At 45.8% G+C, this 27,544-nt stretch overlaps 1 protein-coding gene across 7 annotated transcripts in view; it reads right to left on the bottom strand.

The window, feature by feature from the left end:
- The window catches only part of nej (nejire), a 131,838-nt gene that overhangs the window by 103,679 nt on the left and 615 nt on the right, over nt 1-27,544 (bottom strand). The gene's annotated exons all lie outside the window — the stretch shown is intronic.

Here is a 27,544-nt window from a genome sequence, read left to right as displayed (position 1 = left end):
CATTTAGGCTCTCTCTCTCAGCCCTGGTAGCCAGCCACGATGGCCCCAAGGTGGAGCCATTTTCTGTGCCTAATGCCTGGGACAGGAAGACATCATCCCAAGGAGTAGGATCAGAGCTAGAAATTGGTTGTGAAGGTGAAGACTCTGCAACCTCAGCTGGAAGTAATGTCTCGGCTGCCTCTACAGTCAAAGTGAATACGACCATCCTAAGAGATGACTGAACTACCTCCAAAGTTAAACACTTACTTAGCTTCAAAACCATCACACACTTTGAAGCAAACCACACTAGCACAGGAAGGAAGAGGCAACACAGTATTAACCCAAGTGGAAAATACTTACACCTCCAAATATGGATCCTTGGACTCCACAGAGGTCAGAACTCGACCACAGAGGTCAGAACCCTCCTCCAATCAAGCACCACACAAAGAACCATGAATGAGGGAAAAGCAAGAATGCAAAATGCCAGCCGTCTGATATGACTCCTGTCTTGAGGCAGACCAAATAAAATAAGAGACCTTGTTTGTGCATATGTCACAGGCCTCGGGGTCAAAGATGCCACCAACTCAACAAGGTAGCAAGCCCCCTTTGAACTTGCATGTAGTGTGTGCAGGCTCGATGGACTGATCCATAATGAGCCACACCGCAGACCCACGGGGAAGTTACCACAGACCCACAGGGGAGTTACCGCAACCTGAAGGTTAACTATCTTGAGATGATTTCGGGGCTTAGCGTCCCCGCGGTCCAGTCCTCGACCAGGCCTCCTTTTTGTTACACACACTCCAGGAAGCAGCCCGTAGCAGCTGTCTAACTCCCAGGTACCTATTTACTGCTAAGTAACAGGGGCATTAGGGCGAAAGAAACATTTTGCCCATTTCTCTCTGCCTCCACCGGGGATCGAACCCGGAATCTCAGGACTACGAATCCGTAGCACTCTCCACCCAGCTGTCAGGCGAAGGGTATCTGCAGCATGAACTACCCAAGCAAGACAACCAAGCATGTTGGTGTCTCGCCCAAAAGAACAGTCAAAAGAACAAATCCACAAGGGCCATGATGAGGGCCGTGTAATGAAACAGTCAAAAATGCAGGTTAAGATAACATGGCTATGAAGGGTATCTGCAGCATGATGCATGAATAAGTGTGCATATCCTAGTACACCCCAATCACAATTAATTAGAATGCCTTCCCCCTCATCCCCATAAGGCCTCACAGAGGTGTCAACAACTGCACTACAAATCGTGCTAGGCTCTCCACCCTGTTGGACTGACCACTCTGGAACAAACTCCCAAACACGCCAAGGAATTAACTCTGTAAATGCAGGGACAACATTAGATGATAAGCACCTAGGTAAGGTCACACTAGACACATGCAGCATAAAGCTGAAAATATGCCAAGTCCACACAAGAATACTGGCAATTAACTCCCTGGTGAAACATATACTACAGCTTTGTAGCAAAAATACAAAGTCCAAAGAATGGCCAGCACTTAGTTGAGGAAGAAGTAGGACCTGCTGCGATGAGGCAACTGAGAAGCACTTTTTCACAAATCAACATTAATAATAGGAATGACCAGTAGCCGGCTGTTAGCTGAGAGCTCTGGGCCATTTATAGTAAGAGATTTGAGCTACTTTCTAGAGAGCTGTCTTGAATTAATCATTTGCTGAGTTGTTTGGCTCTTTCAGTGTTTTGTTTTCTATGAACCTTGCAGTTGTCTGTTTTGCTTCATAGACTTTTTAGCTGCTGTTCCCAGTGTGGATGATCTTAACAACCCTCAGGTTCTTGTGGCTTCGTGAGGAGAGATAGCTCTGGTCCCCAGTAAGTCAAACTGGATTCAGGGAGCCACATAGGGGCTTCCCAGACACCTGCAGAAAAAGGGGCACATCTGAAGAATCAACAGAAACCTGAGCCTCCAAGAAATCAGGTCAAACTGTGAAACCTCCCATACTAACTGAAAAAACAGCGCTGAATGTAATGAAACGCCATTTTCTGGGTGAGACCCGGAGGTTCCCTGGAGCTATCCAGGCTGATACATAGCAATTAGCTTTCTAGCATCAAAGTGCACAGGAGTTCTTGCCTACTGAGGACCATGAGCCAGAACCTGGCCCCCTCAGAGAGGCACAAGGAGCAATGGCCTATTGAAACCCCCGTGTGGTTGGAAGCATTCTATGTCTGCCATCGACTTAGTCTGGCATCGAGTCTTTGATAATTCGGGACCGACTAAAGAACCTAAATCTCTATTCTCTTGAGCACAGGCGGGAGAGATACATAATTTATACGTGGAAAATATTAGAGGGGCTGGTCCCAAACCTGCACACAGAAATAACATCACCTGAGACTAGGAGGCATGGCAGGATGTGCTGAATACCCCCCGTTGAAAAGAAAAGGTGCAACAGGTACTCAGAGACAATTCTATCAACATCAGGGGCCCGAGACTGTTCAACACGCTTCCAATACACATAAGGGGCATACCTGGTCGACCTCTCACAGTGTTCAAGAGAGAACTGCATAAGCACCTCCATAAGGTTACCTAATCAACCAGGCTGTGATTCGTACAGTCAGGCTGTGAGCAGCCGAGTCCAACAGCCTGGTTGACCAGTCCAGCTGACCAGATGACCTGGTCGACAACCGGGCTGCGGGGACGCTTAGCCACAGAAGCACCTCAAGGTAACCTCAAGGTGGGACCCAGAAAGATAAGCACCCCGAAAACAAACCCCTATTCTGGTGAAAATATTGCTACTGAAAGCAAAACGGGTGGACAGAACTCCCCAATGAAAATTAGCAAATGAGCATGACGTCATCACGTTGCCGCGCTGTTGTCTGCGCAACCACCCCCTCCCCGGGAGGGAAAAGGGGGATCCCCAGATCCTTGCATGGCAGTTCTTAGGCTGGATGTCAAAAACATGCAAAAACACGGCCGACCGGGAAGGAGGGAGAGAGGAAGGGAGGGAGGGATGCAAGGGAGCCTATAGATCTCATCCAGAAAATGGTGTTTCATTACATTCAACGCTGGTTTTCTGGGGGGGGAGCCCCGTCAGGCTCCCCGAAGCAAACCACCCAAAGACAAGGAAAACCACAGGGACTTACCCGGGAGGTGGTCAGTCCTCACTCCTCAATGCAAGTTGAGACAACTGGCTGCAACCGCTGACCCAATGCAATGCAAGCCCTACCAGGTCCAGGGACATTGACAAGGTAGCAAGCGGTCAGGACACTTTCCGACCTCCAAAAACCCTGTGCCCGAATGTCAACCCAAGACATGTTGCCAAAGACGGCCACCAAAGCAGCAAACTTACGAACATCGTGGGCATGGGAATAGACCGCAGGTTGGCTAGACTTAAAATCCCGCGGACGACCTGAGAGACCCAAGCTAGAGAACGGGGAAGGAGGGAAACCGGGTCAACCCAAATCATATACCCAGCCACCGAAGCTGTGGCGCGCAAATAACGGCGGAGAGCTGCAACTGGACACAACACATGATGCACCCCCGGCCTGACCAACTAAGCATCAACAACCCAAGGACCCCTCCGGAAAGCAGCAGTCTCATTCTTCGCCTGAAAAGAAGGAGACGGCTGCAACCAAACAAACCTACTCAACTCAAGATATACCACCAGGACCGAAGGAGCAGAAACCCATGTGCCAGAATGAGTGCATGAAGCTCCACGACCCAACCCCCAGAGGCCAATGCCAACAGGAAGAGCTTTAAGAAAAACATCCTAAACCAAAGGGGCCACAACAGAGGAGAAAAGAGAGCACCTGGTCCAAAGACCAGGACAACTCAGAAGGCGCACGAGCAGGCCGGAGGTGAAACAATGCACAAGACAGCTTGCAGAATGGGGCCGAAGTAACATCAACACCGAATGAAAGCTGGAGCGACTCTGCCAGCGCCGCACGATACGAGGCGACAATATTCGGCATATGACGGTCCTGGAACAACCACGAAAGGAAGGAAGGACTAAACAATCCTATCAAAGACCAAAGTACACCTTCGCAGTGATAGGAAAAACCGGAAGGACCACTAGGAAACTTCATACTGCCGCCGAGACGAAGCATGCAGGTGGTAGATCAACAACAAAGCCACCTGCACCCCCATACAAATGATGATCGACTCGAATTATAAACTCCAGACACGAAGACTTGAGGAGAAGAACGAACCAACCTCATACTGGGCCCGCAGTTGGAAAAGGGCGCTACGTAAACCAGGAGACGCCACTACTACGCTGACGCAAAGAGATCCACTTCAAGAGGCCCCAAATGTCTGGCAGAGCCAACTGAATGGGTTGGCGTTGACCGTCCATTCCGGAGACAGGGGAATAAACCGGAACAGGCCATCCGCCAGGACATTGGACAGCCCCCGAATGTCAACCACCGGGAGAGCCAAACCCCGTGAACTCAGCAGAATAGTCACCCGAAGCGACCAACCCCAAAGAGCCATGGACCGCATGGAACCCACTCAGTTCAGGCAATGAACCACCGAGAAACAGTTCGAATGGAGCGGGATCATTGATTCGCTAGTGACCCAAACCCTTCGTAACGACATCCACACAGCTGCGAACTCCCACACCATGCTGTGAGCTCAACGGAAGGACAGACCCCTACCATCCCTGGCCGGCCTGGTGAGCACTGGTCACAAAGCCCCAGCTCAGAGACACCAGTCTGTGAACACATCGAGCAAGGGCTCACCTAGGCACCAAGGCACTCTATCCCGAAAAAAACGAAGAGGAAGCTGGCGAAGCAGCAACCAACACAAAGCCTCCTGAAGCCGAACCCAGGGGTCGCAAGCGAGCCGGAAGGGATGCAGAAGAAGGAATACAACAGCCGACGAAGCCACACTCAACCCGGCGGGTAGACCATCATGGCAAAGTTCAGGCTCCCACACAAACTTTCGAGCAACCGCCGCGTGACCCGGGAGCCTCTCAGGAACAGACAAAGGCGGGAATGCAGGTGAAGCAGAGCCGCCGGAGGAAGAGACAAGGAAGCCGTGTGAGGGTCCCACACAAGACGGAACCCGAGAGGGAACCAGATGGGACTTCCGCCAGTTCACCAGGAGCCCGAACCCGGCGAGCTGAGAAAGAACCAAATTCCTGGCGAACAGACACGCGGATTGGCTGGGAGCCCAAACCAGCCAGTCGTCGAGGTAGGCCAGAACCCGAACACCTAACAGATGCAGGTGGGTCATCACGCCAGAGTAAGGTGTGTGAAAACATGAGGAGCCAGAATTAAGCCGAATGGAAGGCAACGAAAGCGGTAACCTTGATGCTCCACAACAAAACCCAGCCAGTCCCTGAACCTCAGATGAATTGGGTCGTACCAATATGTGTCCTTGAGGTCCAGGGACATCATCCAAGCGCCCGGCTCCAACAGAAGATGGGCAATTAACCCACGGGGTTCAGTCGGGACAAGTCCAGAATGAACCTGAGGTCCACGCAGTCCTGTTTCGGGACCGGAAACAGGCGGGAAACCCACCTGAGACACGAGGTCGTTTCAACCTACCCTGCCAGCCCCGAACACCCACCCCTCCCCCCCGAAGGAGGAGGAGCCACCCAATGCCACCGCATGCCACGCGAAACTACCCGAAAGACCCACAAATCAGGGACCAGGCACGAGTGAACAGAGCAAGCCTCCCCCTAATGTCCGGTCAACGGGATGAACTGTGAAAGGGTTGATGCACCTTACGAGAACCTAAGCAGCACACCGAGCGATCCCCGTGCCGACCAGAAAAAGACGAAACCAAGAGCTGCGCCTGCCCCGAATCTGGCACCACTGGCCTAACACGATGGGAACATCGAGCCCTTTCCCTTCCGGAAAGGGCCCCCACGAGCCCCCCCAAAGAACTAACAAGTCGGACATAGGTCGGCAACTAGCCGAAGCCACCTGCAGATACCACACAATCACAGACTCTGCAAACAGCAGCGGACAAAAAGGCGAAGACAACCTAAGAGCCAAGACAACTAGACCCAGAGGTGGCCCCAAGCTCCTCCACATCCAATTCAAGCCAATCCAAAGACAGCTCGAGGAGGGAGAAGAAACGCAGTGCCAAAGCCAGCAGGCCACGTGTACATAAATCCTTCGCGACCAAGGCAGCCCAAAGGAAAGAAACCTGCACATGAAGCTGCATCACATCAGCATCCAGCGGAAGTGTGCAGGCGAACAAACATGCATCGAGATGCTCAAATTTGCCTCCAAGGAAAACCTGCAATGCCGTCTGAGCCTCCCTCCACTCAAGCGCACGGGACCAACAAAACGTGTGCCAAGCCTCCAAGAAGAGCGGGCAGTCTGCTAACCATGACGACTCTTGACTGTATAACAAACCCAGTACGGACACGAAGAGCCATACAAGAAGGAACGTGGATACATCACAAAAACATAATCTAGGTTGTGCAGGAGATAAGCCGCAAGAACTTCCTACATCACATGTACAGGACGCGGGAAGCCGAAAACCTCCAGAAGGATGGGACCGAAGAACCCACGGATTCACGGAACCGAACCCGGGGAGGGGTAGACGCCAAATCCAATTCATACGAGGAGCGAGCGAAAGAGAACCCCTCATCATAACACCAAGCCCCCTCCAAGGGGTGCAAAAACCCAGGCGGGGTCCAACAGGGGCCAAGACCCCCAAGTCAACCCCTCCCCTGCTCTGGGAACCCTCACCCTGAGGACCTGGGGCCAAGCCATTCTCCAAACCTCCTGCCTCTAAAGAAAAGGCAAGAGCAGTCAAAAAAGCAGGAACGAAAGGGGCCCACTGGTCAGACCCAGAAACTCCAGCTGGAGGACTAGGTTCAAATGCCTCCACTGCCACCCCAGAAGGGGACTCCCCCGAGACCGGCCAATTGTCAACACCAACCAGACCCTGCCTGACCTGACCTGGCAGCAAGGGGGAGGGGACGACCAAGTGAACCACCGAAGGGAAAGGACAAGGAGGGGCGGATGGAACCAAAGTCATAGCGACTCCCACCCCCAAGTCCGGGTCCCTATAACCTAAACTGGGCAGTCTCAGGGCATCCGGGGAAAGCAACAAACTTATCGTATTGCAGTAACCTAAACCGCGCATGCAACGCCTCTGCTGCCTGCACCCTCATATCATGTTCAGTAGCTTGGGTGAACTGAAGGACGTACAAGGAACAAACGTCGCACGACTCTGGGTCAAAAGAAGCATGGATCCGACAGGCAGTATGGAGGAGGCACAACCAGACATTGTCACCCTGAGACAAGGAGGACAGAACAGCTATCGACCGCGCACGAAGCAAGAGGGGACTCGAGGGTCGCATCCATCAGACCATGGAGCCCCCCGTGGGGTTTCACAGGGTGCTTAGCTTTGGTATCACACTAAGGGAAGCCGAAACAGGGTACTGCTGACAGGCACCCAAAACTACCGAGCAAACTTCTAAAGCAGAACTCCCGGAATGTGTCCACTCACGGGGGCCAAGCAGGGGGTACCACCAAGAACACACAGATCTAAATCCCCCCCCCCCCCCCAAGTATAAACAAGGGCAACCAACCAAAGGCAGACCCCCCAACCAGGTAGGGAAACAAAACCAAAAGAAAAACCTCACAAGAGCACACCTTACTCAGACAGAACAGAGCCAGCCGCTATAATAGGTGAAAACTAGCTATGCAGTACCCTGCGCCCCCACCAGTGACAAAAACTACCTCCTACTCAGAGGCAAACAAGGGCAACAAGATCCCAGCAGACTCCAAGGGCGGCCAAGTACCGATCAGTAAAAGACACAGCGAAGGCAGATCCCAAGGTGATTTGTGGAAGGCGGCCCCATGCCTCAAGGGCCTTACAGGGCACCTGGGGAAGGAAACCCTAGGCGCATGCAGCCTGAGTACCATAGAATATTACTCCTGGCTCACACACCACCTGTAGAGTCAGACCATATCACAAGGCACAGGAACTGAAAACACAAACTGGAGCCAGAGGCACCCGACCACCCAGTATCACATCAGCTATGAACTGTCCGTTGGATCGCCGGCCCGAGGGTCTGGGGCTCCCCGTTCCCCCTCCCGGGAAGGGGTGGGGTGTGCAGACAGTGGCGCGCAACGTAATGACTTCATGGTCGTTTCCTAATTTTCATTGGAGAGTTTTGTCCACTTGGTCGGCTTTCGTTAGCAATATTTTCACCAGAATAGGTGCTTGTTTTGGGGCACCTATCTTTCTGGGTGCCAGACCCAGTCAATGGCAAACACAGAATGCTCCCAACCACACGGGGGTTTCTATAGGTCATTGCTCCTCGTGCCTCTCTCTGCCTCGAACCCAGACCAGGCTCTGACTCGTGGTCCCCGGTAGGCAAGAACTCCATGCAATTTGACTGATGCCAGAAAGCTAATAGTTACACATCAGCCTGGATAGCTCTGGGAAGTCGACAGGGCTTCCTCCCAGAAACTAACATTGAATGTAATGAAATGCCTCATTCTGGTGGGTCCTTGGTGGCAGGAACCAGATTCAAGCCAAACTTGTGACCCAAAATTGGTAAATGTGATGGCCCACCATGAGCCCTAACCAGTTCCTGAATCTGAGGAAAGAGAAGCATGCCAATAAGCACATTCACCTGAAGCATACCTACAGGTGAATGTGCCATCCACACATTCATATGTAGGGTTTGGCAAACTTGTCTAAAGGTGGTCATGTGAAAGGCTGGACAAGGAACGAAGTAGGCTAGGCGAAGAACGAAGTAGGCTAGGCGAGGAACGAAGTAGGCTGGGCAAGGAACGAAGTGATTCAAACCCTAGAGGTCAAGAATGTACTACTGATTCATTGCGTCCCATATGGGGACCTGAAATTGATGGAAAACCCACAGCAGGAATTACTTTGACCACCCAAGAGCCCAACCATTCTGCAATGACTGACAGTAGTTGTGGGGTGCACTGCTGACCCTCTTGGCCTTTCCTTTCCCTCCATTGCAAGCCCCAAGACATCAACCTCAAGGTTCATGCATTGTAGGTACATGAGCTGGTAAAACAGGCCTGACATCCCCCAGTAACACCAAAGGGGTGAACCACAAGAAGTCAGGCATGTGAACCCACAAGCAGAAGACCCTCTTCCACGATACATGAAAACGGTGCCGAACAGAATGAGCAAATGCAAAAGAAAGTGCTACAGCCTGAGAATTTGAAACCTCAGGAAGCCAACAACAGGCTAAGCCCAAACCCTAGAAAGCTACCCCAAATCAGCAGGGACAGAACCTTGCTGCAAATGTAGACCACTGAGAGGCTAAAGAGCAACAGCTGCAGCCAACATAACAGAGGAAACAGCCACCTCAGGAAACAGAAGAGGAGAAAATGGGGTGATGGATAAAATGGAAAGAGACCAAGCCAACTAATGCACAGGATAACACAGCTCGTCGGCACATTAACCGAGTCAAAAAATGTCCGCAAATGCCTCTCGAAGGAAAGGCAAATAGTGTATGGGCAAATGCTGTGTAATGAAATGTGGAATAGAATGAAAAAAAGTTGCAGGCAACCTACAAACTGCCTGTGGCCTGTTTTAAATATATTAATATACCAAATAAAATATATTAAAGAACCTTAACAAAGAAAGATATCTAGGGGTGGTTCTGGATAGTAAACTGTTACCAGAGAACCACATCAAAGGCATTGCAAGAGGAACCTGTTACATTTGCAAATTTCAAAAGCTTTTAAATGAATAAATTAGTAATTACTAAAGAAATTATTCACAACATTCATGAGAACAAAATTGGAGTATTTTAAGACTGCTCATAGCCTAGTTGATAAGTGCTACGGCCTCACGCGTGTGGGTTCCGCAGGTTCAAGACCCATACAGTCCAAGTGAACGGAATAGAGTATGCAGTGCTTGTATGATTTTCTATACCTAAAATACATCACAACAAAATAGAACGTTGCAAAGCCATACATGTACTACCAAATGGCTTCTAGACCTAAAAAACAAGAGCTATAAGGAAATACTTGAGGCATTAAACATGCCAAAGCTTGTAGATAGAAGGAAACAAGGTGATGTAATCATTTGCGATAGAAATCTACAAAGTTGACAAGGAGGAATTTTTAAAATCTGCAATGTTTGAACAAGAGGTCGTAGACTCAAGCTTAAAAAACAAAGATGCTGTAACATTGTTGAAAGTTCTCTTTTACAAATCGAATGTGGAAAGCCAGAACAATTTAAGCAAGATGATGTGGATGCAAAAACTAGTAGCAGTTTCAGTGTAACATGACAAAGATTATGGTAAGTAAGTAACTACAGTAAAGTAATTATATATACACAATCCTAACTGGCCAATCTATCTACACTTGACTTCCCCCGTCAACTCACAACCTAATTCCTGATTGGCATCTGAATTAAGAATATGCAGTAATGTAAGACCAAAATATTTGTTATCCTCTTTTGTGCATTTAGGCTTAGTGTTCATCAAGAAGTACTTTGATTTAAGGAACCAGGTTCCAATAAAAATAACATAATTAGTAAACAGAGATGTAGAGACAATCAGGCCAATAATAGACCAACAATCATAGGGGTGTTCAGTGGTTGGTCTCAGACATGTCCACAGACCAGCTTTTGACCAAGTTGGGAACAGAGTTCCGACAACACACAAACCAGCATCCAATAGCCCCATGTTCAGTGTCATATCTTAAAAACCAGTGAGGGGTTAAGATGTGATCTTTACATGTAACAAATCATGGTATTTTTTCCCCATCTGGAGACTGACGATATACCATGTCCCATATTGATCTCCGAAGACAACATTTTACACCTAGTACTGTATTATCCTTCTTAGGTGACTACTGGTCAGTCAGCCTAAACTTGAGGGAACCTACATCTGCCTGAAAGGAAAAAAAACAAAATTATTCACTTTAAACATCTATATTTTAATATCAAAATACAGTATTATCTTTCCTATGAATCTCACAACACACATGCATATTTATGCTGAAAAAATATTGGTAAAATAAGATTTTTGCAAATTTTTTTATTTGTGGATATCTATTATATTAATTTATGTATTTGTGTTCTGAACAAATATGGTGATCTTTTGGTGTTGATTTTACCAAACAAAATAGGAAATGATAGTTTTCTGTAAACAACTGATAAATAAAGATGGCAACTGCTTGGAGACCAGCAACTTTTTCTAATAATAATATCTGACATCTGCAGTAGTGGTGACTGAAATATGAAATATGAAGTGGTAGTTTTAGTTAAGATATTGTTGATTTTATTAGTGAGGAGTCATAGTTGTGGATGCATTACATAGTTGCATTAATTGGCGAGTGGTTGATGATTGTGGTAGATTTGTCATTTGCAGCAATGGTTGAAGTGGTTCTAATGGGGGTGGTAGTAACTCTAGTACAGTATTGTGATAATGGTTGTATTTAGATAGGAGAGCATAGGTTTTAGTGGTTGCACTATGGTAATGGAAGTGTTGTGGTAGTGGGTAAGTGTGGCTGTAGTGCTGATTCACAATGGTGTTTGGTAGTAGACATGTTGTAGAGGTGTTTGTGGTAGTTGTAATCATTTACCTGCTTGATAAGCAAGCATAAAGCATAAAACACTAAAATTAACCTCATAACAAATTTGAAGCAATTTTTTAAGTCAGTTTCTGAGGGACATGTACTGATAAGAGGTTCACATCCTTTGCATCCACTGAAATTACAGCATGAAGAATTAGCAACTTTATTGCTATTGCATCTGTTACAGTGGTGATGATATGGTTTTTAAGATACGTAAGTAATCCACAGGCTAACTGTTCTTGAAATATACATATCAACAAATATGTAACAAGCTCTTACTACTAAACTTCAAAACTTCCTAGAGTATCATTAGCAATTGACACTACTGGGAAGATCTCCTGGAATCAAGGCACACGTAATTACGTAAGTGCAGTTACAGGATGAGAGCTACGTTCGTGATATGCCCTCTTCCCAGCACTCTTGTCATATAATGCTTTGAGACTACTGACGGTTTTGGCCTCTACCACCTTCTCACCTAACTTGTTCCAACTGTCTACCATTGTTTACGAAAGTGAATTTTCTTATACTGTACCAATATATCTTTGGTAGCTTTGTTTAGTTACTTTAAATCTATGACCTCTTGTTCTTTAAGTTCCTGGTCTCAGGAATTCTTCCCTATCAATTTTATCGCTTTCCATTACTATTTTGTACGTAGTACAGTAATCATATCGCCTTTTGTTCTTCTATTATCTTCTAGTTTTGGTATATTTAATGCCTCTAACTTTCTCACGTACCTCTTGTCCCTCAGTTCTGGAAGCCATTTAGTTGCATGTCTTTGCACCTGTTCCAGTTTGTTTATGTGCTTCTTAATTATTATTAATTTAAGATATGGGCACCATACAACCGCTGCATATTCTAGCTTTGGGCTAACGAAAGTCGAACAATTTTGTAATTTGAATTTGAACATGTAAACATTTTGGTGCAGCTACAGAGTAGAACTACTCCCAGAACCTCATCCAGGTACAAACTGGGAACAAGGATTACCAGCTGCATAACTAAGCACACAATTAACCAGAAAGCACAGTCAGATTATGGGCCAAGGGTTAGGGGAGATAACTATACTCCTAACATTGATCTCCAAAACCACCACAAGTTAGCTAAGCAGCTCCCTCCATTCTTGATTAACTTCTCATATCTGCCAAAAGGAGACAGCAAGGTCCAATAAAGAAAGGACCTTCCTTGCACCACATTTTACCTACAACACAATATGAGAATTCATTCAACAGACATTGCAAATTATAGCAAAATTAAAAAAACAAAAATACTGTATGGTAAACCAGTTAAACCCTCACAGTATCCCTACTGGGATTGCTGTACTTAATAACATGCTAAAGGATGATTTTACAAATGAGTTCCACATAGGGCTCCATCCCTAAACCCATTTATTAAGGGGTCAACCTAAATTCACTGGAGTTTGAATATTATAACAATTAGTATATCTATTGACATTACTGACATTACACAGTACCAATAAAAACCATCCCAGACTTGCAAAGACATTTATCGATAAATGTAAAACTATCCATCACACTGTATGAACTGAAAACCCAAAAGGTATGAAGTAAAAAGAAAAATAAGAGCCCATTACGGTCAAAAGAAGTGTGGAAATGCCTTAATAAACTTTAAAATGCCCCCCCCCCCACACACACACACACTAGCTAGAAAATATGCCTAGATTGATGAGAGGTATATAAAGTATGGAACAGTACTGAATATGACAGTATAATACACAAAAAATATCCAGAAAGAGAAGAGCCATAAATGTAATTGACGACTCCCAAAATACAGTCCATACTTTAAGCCATAGCTACTGTACATGAAATTACAACATACTCAAACTTAATTAAAAGCTACACACACACTTTGATCTTCTTAGATAAGAAAATAGAGTGCAGCATGTATACCAGAAATACCAAAGAAATTATAGATACATCAAGGCACAGTAGAATGGACAGAACTGCTTTAATGAAAAGTACCTAACTGTCCTTGAGAGGTAACTTTGACATGATTATACAAGTAACCCCAGTGGCCACCTTGGGTGTAGTGCCTGGCCTACATCAAACTATGAGTGTTCAATATGCCTCTACAAAAACACAAGCACTCTGTAGCTTAGTCTAGGCAGATTATTTGTATTTCTGTTTTTAGTAAATGTACCCCCCCCCCCTTTTTCAGACACATTAAAAGAACATATTAATAAATAACAAGTTAATTGTAAAGTTAAAATATAATTTTTCTTGCAAATTAAACAAAATTAGTTTGCCTTTAATTAACATATAGTTAGACAAAATCCAATTCCTCTTATCACATTAGATGGGTAGAACACCTGGAGACAAACGATATACTGTATGTAATATTAGACAGTATGGTTTTTGATCTGGAAGATTCTGTGTAACGAATTTACTCAGTTCCTATGATAAAGCTAGAGAGATTTTACAGGAAAGACATACAGTAGTTGGGTTGACTGCATCTATCTGGACCTAAAAAAGGCTTTTGACAGAGTTCCACATAAGAGGTTGTTCTAGAAACTGGAACATATTGGAGGGGTGACAGGTAAGCTTCTAACAAGGATAAAAAAAAATTCTGATAGAAAAATGAGGGCAGTAAATCAGAGGCAATGTATTGGACTGGAGAAATGTCACAAGCGGAGTACCAAAGGGTTCAGTTTTTGCTCCGGTAATGTTCATTGTCTACATAAACGATCTACCAAGTGGAATACAGAATTATATGAACATGTTTGCTGATGATAAGATAATAGGGAATATAAGAAACTTAGATGATTGCCATGCCCTTCAAGAAAACCTGGACAAAATAAGTACTGTACATGGAGCACCACTCGGCAAATGGAATTTAATGTGAATAACTGCCATGTTATGGAATGTGGAATAGGAGAACATAAGACCCCACACAACCTGTAAATTATGTGAGACATCTTTAAAGAATTCTGATAAAGAAAGAGAGCTAGGGGTGGTTCTCGAAAGAAAATTATCACCCAAGGACCACATAAAGAACAGTGTGCAAGGAGCTTATGCTACACTTTCTAACTTCAGAACTGCTTTTAAATACATGGAAGGCGAAATAAATTGTTCACGACTTTTGTTAGAACAAAGCTGGAATATGCGGCGGTTGTATGGTGCCCATATCTTAATTAGCACATGAACAAACTGGAAAAGGTTCAAAGACATGCTACTAAGTGGCTCCCAGAACTGAAGGACAAGAGTTACGAGGAGAGGTTAGAGGCATTAACCACTGCACTACGCCAAACAACAAATGTCATGAGTTGTACGTTTTTTTTTTTTATTTAGGCTCTATTTTAATGTTTTTTAATGTTTCCATCACTCTTTGTTTTGAAATGAAAAGAATTGAGTTTAGAAACATTTTGACATTAACTTTACCTAACCATTTATAAAAACAACAAAAATATGTCCTTAATAATTGCACTATGACATTTTTGCCAAAAACAGGTGCGCAGTGCAGCGGTTAAATATGCCAAAACTAGACGATCGAAGAAAGAGAGGCAATATGATCACTACGTACAAAATAGTAAAAGGAATCAATAAAAGTGATAGGAAAGAATTCCAGAGACCCAGAACTTCAAGAACAAAAGGTCATAGATTTAATTAAACTAAACAAAGCTGCCAAAGAAATGTATGAAATTCACTTTCGTAAACAGAGTGGTAGACGGTTGGAACAAGTTCAGTGAGAAAGTGGGAGGCCAAAACCGTCAGTAATTTCAAAGCGTTATATGACAGAGTGCTGGAAAGACAGGACACCACGAGCGTAGCTCTAATCCTGTGACTACACTTAGGTAATTAGACACACAGACATGATAACATAAGGGGAGACCTGATCACTACCTACAAAATTCTAAGAGGAATTGTCAGGGTAGATAAAGATAAATTGTTTAACACAGGGTACGTGAACAACGGGACATAGGTGGAAACTGAGTAACTAAATGAGCCACAGGGACATTAGAAAGAACTTTTTCAGTGTCAGAGTAGTTAACAGATGGAATGGTTGAATGGTGGGACCAAGGAGCTAAAGCTCAACCCCCAAAAGCAAGTACTAGGTGAGTACTGTACACATGTCACTTTTTTTTTTACTTGACAGGGTAAGATAGCTTCTATAGAAACTAGTGTGTTATTAAGCTCTTAACCAGTGAAGGTGATTAAGATGCATTTAAGCTCAGGTTAGTTACATTACATACATTGTTTAACTGATGCACTACAGTCAACATTGGGTACAAATCAAGTATTGGATATCATCAAGTGCTCCAGTATTCAGATAGTATTTACAGAGTTCAGCATATCTCAACCCAGGGTGGTGAAAGTCAGTCAATATGGGACATTCTACAATATAATGTTCAAGAGAGTGCATGTTTTCTCTTTCACAAAGTTTCACATGGTGTTTTCAACATCATAGTTTTGAGAAAGCTACCAGATACGTCTATATCCCAGGCAGGCTGGATGAATGGATAAGCAGATGGCAGGTTGGATTAACCCCCCCAGATAAGCAGATGGCAGGTGTAATGAATGGATAAGTAGATGGCAAGTTTAATGAATGAATAAGTTGATGGTAGACTTAATGAATGGATAAGCTGCCTACACCAGCATTCCCCATACACATGCACATACACCCCAGTATCCTCTTGAGTTGCCATAAGGGACAAAATATGGGTTACTAAATTTAGCAAACCCAAACCACTCCACCTAACCTAACCAACCTATGCATAGAAAACATGGATATTTGTGAACTGCTACTTTTCATAGTACTGTACCCCATATTTTGTCCACTGGGACCATAGTGTACAAAATGCAGTGCATTATTTGAGAATGCACCCACCCACACCTACCTATGCACCCAAACAGCTGCCTACACAGTCATTCAACCAACTGATCAATTTTAGTATAAAAGTTAAGGATTATCATATTATGCATAATCTAGCACTGGGCTCAATTTTTTACTGTGATAAAGACATGACTGACTCCCTAAACTGACACTGGATTATATAACAGATGAATAATACAACATACTGTATATCCTATAATGCAATTTTCAGTACAGTATTTAAGGAAGGGTGACAACTTTTTGGCATGTTCTTTCTTTATCAAGTGATGCACTTGGCACTTCCTTACTAACAGAATACCTTTTTATTTTTTCCTTACAGTTGTCACATATCATTTGTTCACTATTTATATGTAGAAGTTATTCATCCAAGGTAGAACCTTCCTTAATTAATTGTTTTCTACTGCTACTGTGCCTTTTAATATCAAATAAGTTGCAGTACCGTTTCTGTATGTACAGAACTTCTTATCCATTACCCCACACACTTTATCAAGTTATCACTACTTACAGATGTATCTGTCCAGGTATGCCGTACTATACCAGTCCCTTGCACCACTTGTTCACACCATGGAAGTTCGTGAACACAAAATCACCATCCATGTTTCAGTTTTTATGTCAGTTTCAATAACTGCACAGAGAATTTGAACATAAATTAAGAGCTAAATGTGAAAGAACTGCAGTTAAATGTACTGTACACACAAACAAACAAACAAAAAACTAAAGTTAGCTCTCACAAAGCTAAATTGGCAACCCTGCTGATAAGTACACACACACACACTATATCAAATAAGTTTGGACTTGCCTGATGCATGCTTGGTGTAAGACGTGTTTAACCACTATAAACTTTTGCTACAATTTTGTTTTTACTCTTGTTCCCAAAGCTATCCCAAAATGAAACATGTATGTATCAAAGAGAGAAAGCAATTACAGTATCTGTATAACATTTTTCCCCAAAAAAATTGAAGATACTGTAGACTTGTTTATATATTCAAGGTCAAAGGTGAGATAACTCTATCAACATTTATTTATTTATTTATACATACTGTACAAGAGTTCTTATAGTCTTGTACAGCCACTAGCACGTATAGCGCTTCGGGAAAGTCCTTAATCTTACGTTCCCCGGAATACGACCCAACAAATCGTTTAACAACCAAGTACCCATTTGACTGTTGGGTTAAACAGAGGCTACAGTTAAGGATTTGCACCCAGTAAATCCACCCCAGCCAGGATATGAACCCAGGACAAAGCCTGCTTGACCACAGTCTAATGATCAAGGTGTAAGACAAAATGTAAGTCAATTTCAATTTCAATTTCAATGTAAGACTATTTTTAATGAAAACAATGTTTACTTAGTTTCAAAACAAGCCCAACATAAAGGTTCCCCCTCAGTTTAAAGCAATTAGAAGCGCTCGCGAAATGCCAGGCGAGTGTTTTAACCACTACATCATGGGGACTTCGTGAGGCAGAGGCCTGAGACTGTTCAACACGCTTCCACTACACATAAGGGCCATAACTGACTGACCCCCCCCCCACAGTGTTCAAGAGAGAACTTAATAAGCACCTCCAAAGGATACCTGATCAACCGTACTGACTCGTACGTCAGGCTGCAAGCAGCCGCATCCAATAGCCTGGTTGACCAGTCCAGCAACAAGGAGGCCTGGTCGAGGACCGAGCCGCAGGGACACCAAGCCCCGAAATCATCTCAAGGTAATCACATCATGTGATCTTGAAATTAAAAAGTTAAATATTAAATGTAAGACTATTTTTTAAGAAAACAATGTTTCCTTAGTTTCGAAACAAGCCCAACATAAAAGTTCCACCTCAATTAGAAGCAGTTTTTTTTTTTTTTTGGAGCTTGTAAACAAAAATCTTTACATTTTTATCACACAGGCAATCCTCCTATATGAATATAATTATTGAGGGCTAAATTTTATATATGTATGTTACTACATGAATATCCTACCAAATTTCATGTAAATCCAAGATGGTCGAGTCAGGAGCTGTAACAATTTAATATGGAGTGACCGAATAGAAAAATCTACATAAATTCAATATAAAATATAGTAATACAAAATATTGCTGCCAAATTATTATTAATTTTCTAATTTTCAAGATCACAGAAAAAACTTGCAGAAAAATAAACATGGCATAAGGAAATATAGAATAGAAACAGCGAGTAGTAAAGGTGCCATTGGCACAATCAGCGAACACTGTCTAAATATCAGAGGTCCACAGCTGTTCAATACTCTCCCATCAAGCATTAGAAATTTTGTCAGAACAAAGGCAAGAACCAATTCAGATAAATTCTTGCGAGAAGTACCAGACCAACAGGCTGTAGTGGATATGTGGGCCTACGGGCAGCTGCAAGCAACAGCCTGTTGAACCAAGTTATCACAAGTTGGGCCTGGCCTCAGGCCAGGCTTGGGAAGTGAAAGAACTCCCGAGACCCTCTTCAGGTAAGATCCCGGTAAGGTAAGGTATTCATTAAAGAGCCGAGTGGCTTTGTCACCCTAAAACCCTTTAATCTTTTCTCAATTCATTATTTTATCTCAATATTTAATTACATCCATGAACTTAAAAAAAAAAAACACACAGATTGCATTACAGTGCATTTAAATAACTCAAATATAAATATTATGATTTTTCCAGTGCATGCATATGTGAATAATATAAGAGATTCTAGAAAATTAAATATTTGCAGTTACAACTAGAAGAAGGAACCTTGATCAGTAACATAAGTGACAAGAGTGGCACATTAGCAATGTAAGCTCTCCACAAAACTTTCTTCAACTGCCAGGATATGAATGTGATTACTTATGACTAGAGTGCATGCAAGGGAAAGATATGCATGAGGGGGAAGAAGGAAAGGTGCAGAAGGGGGATAAGGAAAGGTGCAGAAGGGGGAGAAGGAAAGGTGCAGAAGGGGGAGAAGGAAAGGTGCAGAAGGGGGAGAAGGAAAGGTGCAGAAGGGGGAGAAGGAAAGGTGCAGGTGGGGGAGAAGGAAAGGTGCAGAAGGAAAGGTGCAGAAGGGGGAGAAGGAAAGGTGCAGAAGGGGGAGAAGAAAAGGTGCAGAAGGGGGAGGAGAAGTGCATGAGGGAGGGGAGGGGCAGGAGGTGCGTGTGGGGGAGGGGCAGGAGGTGCGTGTGGGGGAGGGGCAGGAGGTGCGTGTGGGGGAGGGGCAGGAGGTGCGTGTGGGGGAGGGGCAGGAGGTGCGTGTGGGGGAGGGGCAGGAGGTGCGTGTGGGGGGGGGCAGGAGGTGTGTGTGGGGGGGGCAGGAGGTGCGTGTGGGGGGGGGCAGGAGGTGCGTGTGGGGGGGGGCAGGAGGTGCGTGGGGGGGGGGGCAGGAGGTGCGTGGGGGGGGGGGCCAGGAGGTGCGTGGGGGGGGGGGGGGGGGGCAGGAGGTGCGTGGGGGGGGGCAGGAGGTGCGTGTGGGGGGGGGCAGGAGGTGCGTGTGGGGGGGGCAGGAGGTGCGTGTGGGGGGGGCAGGAGGTGCGTGTGGGGGGGGCAGGAGGTGCGTGTGGGGGGGGGGCAGGAGGTGCGTGTGGGGGGGGGGCAGGAGGTGCGTGTGGGGGGGGGCAGGAGGTGCGTGTGGGGGGGGGGCAGGAGGTGCGTGTGGGGGGGGGCCAGGAGGTGCGTGTGGGGGGGGCCAGGAGGTGCGTGTGGGGGGGGGCCAGGAGGTGCGTGTGGGGGGGGGCCAGGAGGTGCGTGTGGGGGGGGGCCAGGAGGTGCATGTGGGGGGGGGCAGGAGGTGCATGTGGGGGGGGCAGGAGGTGCATGTGGGGGGGGCAGGAGGTGCGTGTGGGGGGGGGGCAGGAGGTGCGTGTGGGGGGGGCAGGAGGTGCGTGTGGGGGGGGGCAGAAGGTGCGTGGGGGGGCAGAAGGTGCGTGTGGGGGGGGCAGAAGGTGCGTGTGGGGGGGGGCAGAAGGTGCGTGTGGGGGGGGCAGAAGGTGCGTGTGGGGGGGGGTAGAAGGTGCGTGGGGGGGGCAGAAGGTGCGTGTGAGGGGGGCAGAAGGTGCATGTGAGGGGGGGGGGGCAGAAGGTGCGTGTGAGGGGGGGGGGGCAGAAGGTGCGTGTGAGGGGGGGCAGAAGGTGCGTGTGAGGGGGGGGCAGAAGGTGCGTGTGAGGGGGGGGCAGAAGGTGCGTGTGAGGGGGGGCAGAAGGTGCGTGTGAGGGGGGGCAGAAGGTGCGTGTGAGGGGGGGCAGAAGGTGCGTGTGAGGGGGGGGGGGCAGAAGGTGCGTGTGAGGGGGGGGGGCAGAAGGTGCGTGTGAGGGGGGGGCAGAAGGTGCGTGTGAGGGGGGGGGCAGAAGGTGCGTGTGAGGGGGGGGGGCAGAAGGTGCGTGTGAGGGGGGGGGCCAAAGGTGCGTGTGAGGGGGGGGGCCAAAGGTGCGTGTGAGGGGGGGGCAGAAGGTGCGTGTGAGGGGGGGGGCAGAAGGTGCGTGTGAGGGGGGGGGCAGAAGGTGCGTGTGAGGGGGGGGGGGCAGAAGGTGCGTGTGAGGGGGAGGGCAGAAGGTGCGTGTGAGGGGGGGGCAGAAGGTGCGTGTGAGGGGGGGGGGCAGAAGGTGCGTGTGAGGGGGGGGGGCAGAAGGTGCGTGTGAGGGGGGGGGGGCAGAAGGTGCGTGTGGGGGGGCAGAAGGTGCGTGTGGGGGGGCAGAAGGTGCGTGTGGGGGGGGCAGAAGGTGCGTGTGGGGGGGCAGAAGGTGCGTGTGGGGGGGGGCAGAAGGTGCGTGTGGGGGGGGGGCAGAAGGTGCGTGTGGGGGGGGGGGGCAGAAGGTGCGTGTGGGGGGGGGGCAGAAGGTGCGTGTGGGGGGGGGCAGAAGGTGCGTGTGGGGGGGGGCAGAAGGTGCGTGTGGGGGGGGGGGCAGAAGGTGCGTGTGGGGGGGGGGCAGAAGGTGCGTGTGAGGGGGGGGCAGAAGGTGCGTGTGAGGGGGGGGGCAGAAGGTGCGTGTGAGGGGGGGGGCAGAAGGTGCGTGTGAGGGGGGGGGGGCAGAAGGTGCGTGTGAGGGGGGGGGGGCAGAATGTGCGTGTGAGGGGGGGGGGGGCAGAAGGTGCGTGTGAGGGGGGGGCAGAAGGTGCGTGTGAGGGGGGGGCAGAAGGTGCGTGTGAGGGGGGGGCAGAAGGTGCGTGTGAGGGGGGGGGCAGAAGGTGCGTGTGAGGGGGGGCAGAAGGTGCGTGTGAGGGGGGGGCAGAAGGTGCGTGTGAGGGGGGGGCAGAAGGTGCGTGTGAGGGGGGGGCAGAAGGTGCGTGTGAGGGGGGGGGCAGAAGGTGCGTGTGAGGGGGGGGGAGAAGGTGCGTGTGAGGGGGGGGGGCAGAAGGTGCGTGTGAGGGGGGGGGCAGAAGGTGCGTGTGAGGGGGGGCAGAAGGTGCGTGTGAGGGGGGGCAGAAGGTGCGTGTGAGGGGGGGGGGCAGAAGGTGCGTGTGAGGGGGGGGGGCAGAAGGTGCGTGTGAGGGGGGGGGGGGGCAGAAGGTGCGTGTGAAGGGGGGGCAGAAGGTGCGTGTGAGGGGGGGGGGCAGAAGGTGCGTGTGAGGGGGGGGCAGAAGGTGCGTGTGAGGGGGGCAGAAGGTGCGTGTGAGGGGGGGGCAGAAGGTGCGTGTGAGGGGGGGGCAGAAGGTGCGTGTGAGGGGGGGCAGAAGGTGCGTGTGAGGGGGGGCAGAAGGTGCGTGTGAGGGGGGCAGAAGGTGCGTGTGAGGGGGGGGGGGCAGAAGGTGCGTGTGAGGGGGGGGGCAGAAGGTGCGTGTGAGGGGGGGCCATTTGGTGTGTGTGTGTGTGTGTGGGGAGGGGGCATTAGGTCCGTGTGGGAGGCAGGAGGAGGTCCGCGTGGGAGGCAGGAGGAGGTCCGCGTGGGAGGCAGGAGGAGGTCCGCGTGGGAGGCAGGTGGTGGTCAGCGTGGGAGGCAGGAGGAGGTTCGCGTGGGAGGCAGGAGGAGGTTCGCGTGGGAGGCAGGAGGAGGTTCGCGTGGGAGGCAGGAGGAGGTTCGGGTGGGAGGCAGGAGGAGGTTCGCGTGGGAGGCAGGAGGAGGTTTGCGTGGGAGGCAGGAGGAGGTTCGCGTGGGAGGCAGGAGGAGGTTCGCGTGGGAGGCAGGAGGAGGTTCGCGTGGGAGGCAGGAGGAGGTTCGCGTGGGAGGCAGGAGGAGGTTCGCGTGGGAGGCAGGAGGAGGTTCTCGTGGGAGGCAGGAGGAGGTTCGCGTGGGAGGCAGGAGGAGGTTCGCGTGGGAGGCAGGAGGAGGTTCGCGTGGGAGGCAGGAGGAGGTTCGCGTGGGAGGCAGGAGGAGGTTCGCGTGGGAGGCAGGAGGAGGTTCGCGTGGGAGGCAGGAGGAGGTTCGCGTGGGAGGCAGGAGGAGGTTCGCGTGGGAGGCAGGAGGAGGTTCGCGTGGGAGGCAGGAGGAGGTTCGCGTGGGAGGCAGAAGGAAGTTTGTGTGGGAGGCAGAAGGAAGTTTGTATGGGGAGGGCAGAAGAAAGTTCGTGTGGGGGGGGGGCAGGAGGAGGTGTGTGTGTGTGGGGGAAGAGATGCTTGCAGGGAGGGGGAGGAAATGAGGTGCATGTGGGGAAATGAGTAGCCTGGTTGCAAGAGTTGAAAAGCTTAAACTTGTCACATGTATATTACATAATTATTAGAAGTGCCCAGTTTAATTACCAATGACCTGCATCATAATCTTACACTGCAGTGATAAAGACTATTGAAATTAAGTTAAAATAGAGGAATAAGGTGAAAAGTGAATAAGATTAGAGGAACTTTTCAGTAGTTTTAAGCTTTGCAAGCCCCACACACACAATAAAATATGAGGCAATTGCAAATTGGCTCCATATCAAATCTTACAATTGAGACTATAAATACAATTCTCATAAACAAGCACACTGGGATCATTGTCGATTAAAACAGGTCTAATTTATGCCGAGGAGCTACAGCCAATTTTTCCTATTGCCAAGCACACAGGTGGGCTCGTTAAACCATGTACAGTAGATACAAGCATTTAGTTGTATTGTTCACTCTTGGTATAGTGTTCTACTTTACCTGTATTTAATACAAAAGGCAAATCTGGTTGAAAATCAGCTCTTGTAATTGCACTACATTATTATATTCTGCTGGTAAAGAGTTGTAATGCAAACACAAAACAATAAAATTAATAGGACTATATAACAGCAGCCTATAAAATACAGCATTATATTTTAGATTCAATTGGTTATTAGAAAACCATGTTCACAATATTCAACATAGCCTAACCTATGATGACCTCCCAAACAATAGTTTAATATAACCTACAGTTCTAAACTGTTGTTGACACATTTCATGCAGAATCCATTTGTGAAGCAGTCCACTTCATCTCATTAGAATTAAAATAAAATACTTATTTCATTTATCTTGTAATTCAAGGGATCACCACATGCATTTCATTCATAGACCAGGTCTCCTGATTGATAACCTGAGCAGCCAGGCTGTTGGTGATTACAACTCTCAGTCCAACATATAGATGAACTCATAGCTAGCTACCTTTGGCCTAAACTCTGTAATCTGCCATATAAATTAGGGTAACAACACATTGCTATATTACCATAAGTCTGTCAATAAGAAAAAATTGACAAAAGCCTGGCTGATAAGGGACATTATGAAAGAATGAAATATTTACAACAAAAAATTACATATCAAGGGCATTATCCAGATTATTTTTGCAATGTTGTAAATATTTTTCAATAAACAAACAATGCGTGAAGAAGGATTAAGCTAAACAACAAACTTATTCTATTTTCCGTTGTGCTAAATATAAACAAATTACTTTTCCTGCCATCATTCTCACCGTATTCTAAATTAAAAAAAATGAATTGCCAAGTCATTAATTTAAAAAAATATACCTGCCATACAATTTACATTATCTATAAAAAACAGAGCACAACCTCAGATTTTAGAAAATGCTAGTTTTATAACATTCTTTTTTCAACACATTCAGCTGTGTGAGTATGTATGTACATGTATACTTTTAGTCGAGTTGAAACATTCTAATCCAACCTAATTCATCCCAAGAAATCATAACCTAACAAAATATAAAGTTTGACAATTATAAAACAATCTATGTGCAAAATGTCTGTGTTCTATATGCCTACCCAATTTTTCATTGCATACTAAAAACTAAATACTATCTAGCCTCAACTTTACCCAGACTAGTATAACATTATATTAGTACCCTGGCCTACTTATTTTCAAAAAGCAAAGCCAATTCTTGTCTTTTTGTTATTTAAAGTCTAAATTTCAGTAGATCAGCAAATGAAGGCAAGTATTGCAGCGTGTATAAGAAATATTTCCCACAACAAAAATTATGGTACGCAGCATCCACATGATATTTTATTTCAAACTCATTTCATACTCTAGAAATAATGTGCAGCACTAAAACTAGGACAAGACTATTTTGAACAGTCATGTACAATTATTTTCAGCCACATTTACGAAGACAGTAAGTCACAATATACACTAGTTGGGAAATATAATTACAGATTAATGGAACACATTATCAAGTACAGTAACATTGTAGACGTAAACTCAGGTCCACTAGAAAGCTTCAAGAATAGTTTGTTAAATACACAACCTAAGTGGGAGTCATCAGCTGCAAATAGGAGCTGTTTTACAAAAGCCAACAGACCTTATGTAAATTCCTTTATTCTTATGCTCTTACTAAAAGTCTAATGACTACAATTATGACACCATAATGACAATAAAAATCCACCAAAAATTGTAAACAAAACCATACTCTATTACAAAACTATAAATCAGGATTGGATATTTAAAGGCTTATTGAATATACAATATAGTCAAGACTTGAGCATATATATATATCACCTCACAGTAATGAAAATCTCAGCACTTAAGGCACATCACCCAAGATAATGTTTATTCAACATTCATAAATAAGAATTATTTTTACAATACAGCACTAAATTTAAAAGACAATCTGAGCTAATTACTATTGACTACTAAATCATTTACAAATACATGTACGCTTTACATGTAATTCAGAATTATTCACTCAAATATAAATATCCAACTCCCCAGACACAAATTTACAAGCTACAGTACAGTACTTCATACCATGTTACCATTGCGAAGTACAGTATAATAAATAACAAAAATAACAAAATAAAACATACATCAACTATCAAAGTTAAACAATGTGTATATTTATAAAACTAAAAAAAATTAAAATACTGAACTATAATTAAATTAAAAATATATTAACAATTTGTTGGTTAAGGAAAGAGCTACAGAAGTCCACAAAATAATTAAGATATAAATTAATGACATGAAGGAAAATCAAATTTAGTTGACTGTCAAGGTCCAGTAAGGGGCAATGTTTTGTCAACAAAACAGCTTACATTTACAGTACATTAGAAGAATGGCTGTATAAAGTGCACAGCAAAGCCTACAGCAAGAGATTGTAACACATCTAAACAATACAAAACTAATACTATACTCTATACACTACAGTAGGCAATGTCCATTAGTGTATAGAAAATCAATTACCATTATTATAATTCAATGTGTACACACTTTCAACATGAAAATGTTATTTGTAATTCATTAGATGTAGGGTTATGTGGAATTTTCAGCACTAGCCGATGACAACAGTTCTCTACCGCAAACCAAAAACCTTTTTGTGTGATGTATGGCTCACTACATGGCGACAGCATTGTCGACTATTAGGTTCACCATAGGCTAGGCTACAAGTAAACCAGCACTGCCTTATCTAATCCAAATTTTACCTCTCCCCACAAATTTTTGGTTTAATATGAATATATGGCACTGAAAACTGTTACCGAATTTAACACACATCTGAGAGCAGTGCCAGTCACTAGTACAAGGAAATAACACTATGTACAGAACAAGGAAATAACACTGCCTAACATATTTTAAACTATTTTCATAACCTACTGTGCATAAAGAATGAGAACCACTGAAACACTTAAAATCTTTACATAATCATCATATTTAAGCATACACTATCTGGTATGGTAAAACTAGCAGCCAGTAATATTCTATGTTGAACCTAACCCTAATTAAACAAAAAAATCATTGTATTACATCTTGCTATGTATGCTTTAGGCAGACACTTATAAAAATAGAGAAATACTGTGTTCTATAAGCAAAAATTTTCTCTCACAGCAGACCATCAGTCATTACAATCTATATCTATTGAAATATATATCAGAAATTTGTGTTATCAACACCTATTGTATTTGCTTATTGTTTAATTTCATTATATCTCCCTGTATACACACGTACACATAGATACAGTTTGGTTATGAAAACTGCTAAACTTTTAGTTGTCATTGTGCACAATGTTTTGGTAAGACAAGTTTGGTAAGTTTGGTAAGACAATGAATGCTATCTGATTATATTATAACTATCTAGTTCTAAATATAGTGATTGTAGACCTAGGAAGCTAAAACAATTACTCTAAGGCAGCTCAATATTAGCAACATAAGAAACAACAACATTTCTTCAGTTGTCAAAATTGCATCATAGTAACAACCAATGAGCCTCCACTATATTTAATATTCTTATAGACTTCTCACTATCCTGGAATCACATTTGCATTAACAATCTTGACAGTGATTGCAAATAATGACCTAACAACATTTCAGACATTTTCACTTGGTGACACACCTCTATGTTTTGGGTTGTGGAGAGGTTGTACACAGTGATCAGGTCCAAAGTTACAACTAAATTCTTCATTAGGACCTGTCAGGACCCATCACTTTAGACATTACTGTAAATATGTGTTGTAGCTATCTATACCTGAACCATGTGTTGACAGTCACTTGCATGACAACAATCTTTGACATGTCTTCATCTTCAAGGAAGTTCACTAAAAAACACTCACTCGTGCTTTAAATTCCCAATAATAGCGAGATTTATCTTTAATACCAAAATGTGGACCCAATCCCATGAACAAACTAACTGCGAAAAGCTCACGCGAGACATGTCAATAGAGGGACATCAACATCACACAAAATTCCCCTTCACGGATGGCAATCTGAGGTCAATCCTAACCATTTTCCCCAAGTCCAGACGAGGAGAGAGAGCGCTTTATGCCGTGTGAGTGTATGTGAGGGTGTATGAGATGTGAGAGCGAGGCGTGAGGGTGTTGCCAGCCTCCACCTCCCTCCCTGGGGCCTGGCCAGGTACCACTGGCCCAGACACCACTCAGGTGGGCGTCTCATTTGGACCTCTCCACCCGCTAAATAT

Source organism: Procambarus clarkii, chromosome 69, assembly GCF_040958095.1.
Source record: "Procambarus clarkii isolate CNS0578487 chromosome 69, FALCON_Pclarkii_2.0, whole genome shotgun sequence".
In the NCBI taxonomy this organism is placed as follows: Eukaryota; Metazoa; Arthropoda; class Malacostraca; order Decapoda; family Cambaridae; genus Procambarus; species Procambarus clarkii.
This window is presented reverse-complemented; position numbering and strand designations above follow the sequence as displayed.